Below are 4,950 nucleotides of genomic sequence, written 5' to 3'. Positions count from 1 at the left end.
GGAAATGAACTCACAGTGAAGAGTATATTAAACAGACTTTATTATTTCACAGTATAAGCCCCAGACAATCCACACTGAAGTTCAAGCTAAAACCTCAGTGGGAGGATTCTGTTTTTATAAGTCTGCTTGTTGTTCATAAGAATGGTACTACAAGCAAGAGATATTTAGACTTATTTAAGTGTCTTTCTTTGTTAAAGAGTAACTCTCTGTCCTATAAAGGTTGATGTTCCATTGACTATTTATTCCTTAAATCTGATCATACACTCAATACAATGGCTTGAACCCAGAAGGAATGGTGTCTATAGACTATAGAGCACTTTGACACAGTGAAGACTTAGAATGGAGACTGGCAGAACCTCTGTCTTTGGAAGCATCTCATCTGACTGTCTTCCACAGGATTGATTTCTAAGTGTCAGCCTAGAAAGAAGATGCAGCCCCCTCAGCAGGGTAGCGTCTACTTGTCCCCCTTTCTTTCCCACTGGGAGCCAACAATTTCCTCTAGAACTTTAGAAACAATGAGATCAGCCAGCCCAGAGTCTAAACTAATAGGAAAATAGCACTAAAGTCTTGTCAATAGCCATCAAACTTGAATGAACAACAAGAATAAAAATCATCTAGAAGCATGACCAACACTAGGAACAACACCTTTGTGGAATTAATAGTCTTCAGTTTCAAAGTCCTCTTTGTATCTCCTACTTGTGATATATTCATAAGTGTTCTTATTTGAATTAGCTATGCTTTGAGTTTTCCCTGAAAATGCAGAACATTTGGTGTTCTTTTTCTTTCTCCCATGTAGAAAATTTGGAAGCGTCCACCTGTTACCTTGAAAATAAAATCAGGTCATCCATTTTGTCATTAAAAACCTAAACGGAACCAGGATTGGTATTTTAATGCAAAATATTTGTTGCAATAGTTACATCAATACCGAACAGGTATATTTAACATGCAACTCCTAGGGAAAACACCTGCAAAAAACTCCCTCAAAACATGCTTCAGAAGAGCATTTAGGGTTCAGAATAAAATGGTCATATGAACTGCCAGTAAGTGACTCCTCAGGTACCCCCTTCTTCATAGCCCAGCTCATCCCTACTGAGCTTGCCAGGGAGCTCTAAGCACTGGTGTCTACTTACCTGGGAAATGCATCAGAGCCTTGCTCCCAGTGCACAAAGTGGGAAATCATGCACTTCAAAAAGCTCTATCTTCAGATTCAGATTTATGTGACAGACGGGTTAGGTCAAGAAACTTTGTTCTACTTACTGATGTACCCCAAGCACCTAGGACAGTGCCTGGAACATAGAGGATGTTCAATGAGTGAATGAACGACCCATGCCATATAGAAAAGATAGGCTGCAGCCATCAAAGGGAGGACTTTCAAGGTCATAGGGGCCCAGCCCAGTAAAGAGGGATTTCTGGGAGCCCTAATCTACCATTTTTAGTTTCCTTGGGTTGTTTCCAGTCTGTCCCTCTCTCTCCAAAGAAGACAAAAAGGAATTTTTCTTGGGTATAGGTCTAGGAGTACAAATTTTGTTCATAGGGCATGTGTGTAATTACCATACTGCACTGTAATCATTTACTTGTCTATCTTCTCCAGGGCCAACATATGCATTAGACATAGTAGCCCTCCCCAAAGAACTTTGAGGTTGAAGAAAATGTTTAAATATATAATATTTAAAAAATTTCATCTGCATACTAACACAGTTATAAAATACCACTTTTAATCTTTTTCAATGGAGGAAGGGGACCAGGAAGGCGAGAGTGCCTAGGGCCCATGAAAGTCACACTGCAGAATCCACCCGCATTAGGCTGTAAGTGCATTGTGCAAGAGAATCACATTTTTTCCCGTCTTTGTAAACTCACAACCTAGCCCAAGACCCAGGAAACATTTGGTGCTTAATATATGTTTGAGGAATGACTGAAATGAAATGAATGAATATGCGTTCCTAATGGAAGTCAGACAGAAAAAAATATTGGCCACCAATATGATTTAAATACAGTAAGAGGAAGCGGAGAGGAAAGGGCTGATAAAAGAAGAGAAAGTCCGTTTTTTAGGAATGGGCTGGCAATAGTAGGTGAGAATGCCTTGGACGAGGCTCGGGAAGTAGGAGGCTGAAGCCAGGCGGGTGTGGAGGGGTAGCCGGGGGAGCTTCTGTAACAGGTAGGTGCTGAGTCCATATCTGGCAGGTGATGATGTGTTCTCTGGCAGCCTGATGAGTCATGGAATCTGAGTGCTAGAAGGGCTCTTAAGAGCTGCTCTAGTCCAGCTCATTTTACAGATGAGAAGAGTGAAGCCAATTAAATTATTGGCAAGTTAGAACTTGATTCTCAGGTGCTTTCTACTGCTCTTCCAACTCTTTCAATGGTCAGAATTGTATTTACGAGGCAGGGTGGTGAAATGAACAGACACATTCATGTGTTCATTATGTATGTGAATAATACATAGTGTGAGCAATTCCACATGGCGCAGAAGAGAGTCATTTTCAGACATCTTGATAGATCTACAAGATTACTTTCAGGTCACTGTCATTTCTCTCAGCCCTACTGCAGCTCTGACCTGGAATCACTAACATTTACTTAGCCACCTCCCAAGTAAGAAACCTGACCCTACTGGCAGTACTGAATCTGTCAGATGACTAAAAGTACCCGTAGCCAAATCTGCCTAAGGTGAAACCAGAACCCAGAAACCTTTATTATTGCCTGTCAAGGGCACAAGAGGGAAAGGTGAGATTGTTAAGTAAAGAGACTCTCCCACTATTAACAAGCCGAGGGGCAATTCTCAGGTCACTGAAAATGTTCTCCCTTCGTACCAGGGTCAGTGGGGCTGATTCCACTCTGCTTCCAAAAAACTCCTCATTCTACAGGGTCCCTAAGAAGCTTTCTTTTATTCCTAGGTAAGAGCCGGCACACTGCATCCAAACCTCTGAACCATTCTTGAGTCAGTTAACAAATATACGGAGGAGCTAGTCTGCACAAATCCCAGACTAGGATATGGAGATGCAAGGATGAATTACACTTGGACCCTGTCCTCAAGGAGTATACTGTCCAGTTAAGGGGCCCCCCCAGGGAAGGAAGAAGAGCAGGCAGGATGGTGTTTGGCTCATGACCACAGTGAACAGGGTCACTTGGCTCCATTCTGCCTCTAGGACATTCTTTTATGAGTGAATGCTTGGGAGGTTCTAGAAATAAATCAATTTCCCACATGAGCCAGAACTGAGAAAGCTGAAGTGAAAGGGAATGAAGGCAGGGAGAGGTAGGAGGGAGATGGGGAAGGGGAGCATTGCCATCTGGGATGTTCTCAAAGACGTTCCAGTTCAGTAGAACCCACAAAAGGAACTAAATTTTATTCTTCAAAATCTGATATAAGCTTCATTGTGCAATTTCCCAAATGAGAGAGCTGTCTGGTCAGTACATTTAACATCCTCTCAGAATCAACCTACACGTGGGTTATACCACCTGATAGGAGAGGGGGAAGCTTCTACTCTCCACAGATTGTTACCGCCATGTATCGATGAGGTAGGAGTAGACCTTTGTCATTATCTCTAGTTTGGAAACTTCATCACTCTTCAATAAACTAGCACTTACTTCTTGGGAGGCAGACCCATTTCTGTTAATTATTAAGGGCCCCAAACTCCACAAACCCTCTTCCTTATTGAATTCACCTGCCCAATAGGAACATATTAACTTTTCTTTTTTTTTTCCCCTTGGCTCCTCTGTCCCTTTGACTCCCCCCTCCCAGCATTTTTTATTATTATTATTTTTTATTGGGGTATAGTTGTTTTACAATGTTGTGTTAGTTTCTACTGTACAGCAAAGTGGAGTTCTCTGTGCTATACAGCAGGTTCTCATTAGTTATCTATTTTATACATATTAGTGTATATATGTCAATCCCAGTCTCCCAATTTATCCCACCCCCCCTTACCCCCTTGGTGTCCATATGTTTGTTCTCTACGTCTGTGTCTTATTTCTGCCTTGCAAACAGGTTCATCTGTAAAATGCCAATTTCAATGTCTTTCCCATGGTCCGAAGCTTTCAATGGCTATCCAGGGCCGATAGGAAAAGACTAAACACCTTGTCTCGTAGTAGAGAGTCCACCTACCATTTCAACCTCCTTGCCCACTTCTCCACCCTGCGGGCATCCTATCAGCTCCACTCTGGAATCTCACAGCATGCCATGCACCCCCTCATCTCCACACCTTTCCTACACTGTTCTTAACCCGGTGAAAACCCATCCTTTCTCCCTGCCTATTTATTTATTTACTTATTAATTGGATAAATACTTGTACTGCACCTGCTCCATTCCAGAAGTTGTAATAGGTCCTGGGAATCCAGAGATGAACATGACACACACAGCCTCTACTTGAGGAGCTTTGAACTCCAGTTTTGGTGAGTGCTGTGCAGAAGCATAAGGCATTATGATGACATGTAAGAGTAGCACGTTTCCTCATCAGGTGAGTCAGGGAAGGCGTACCTGAAGGAGTGATTTTTAATCTGAGATGTTAAAAAAAATTAAGAGGATTCAGCAGGCAATAGAGCATTCCATGAAGAAAGAACCACATGTGTAAAGCCCTAAGGCATGTCCAAATCCCACCCATCCTGCAAGTTTCAGCTCAGTTTGCAACTTCTCATGAAGTTTCTTCTCCCTCCTGGTGTCCATGTGAAAGAACCGCTTGCTCTTCTGAAGTCACCAACACTCTGACTGCACCATCTCCCTAAGCTCTTAGTCACAGCTGGTCTTATGATGCTGTCATCTTTTATGCTTTATCTTCTCACCTGGATTATATCAGGGCAGGGCCATGCTTTAAATGCCTTACAATTCTTATGAGCATCTAACTCCTAGTAGGAGCTCAATAAACATTAATTAAATGTACGACTGCATACATGAATGCAAGAGTGAAAGAATGAATAAATGATTAGTCAGTTAAGACTGCATGCATGGCCATTCAATGAGCCTCA

This window comes from Eschrichtius robustus, chromosome 13 (assembly GCF_028021215.1).
Source record: "Eschrichtius robustus isolate mEscRob2 chromosome 13, mEscRob2.pri, whole genome shotgun sequence".
In the NCBI taxonomy this organism is placed as follows: Eukaryota; Metazoa; Chordata; class Mammalia; order Artiodactyla; family Eschrichtiidae; genus Eschrichtius; species Eschrichtius robustus.
This window is presented reverse-complemented; position numbering follows the sequence as displayed.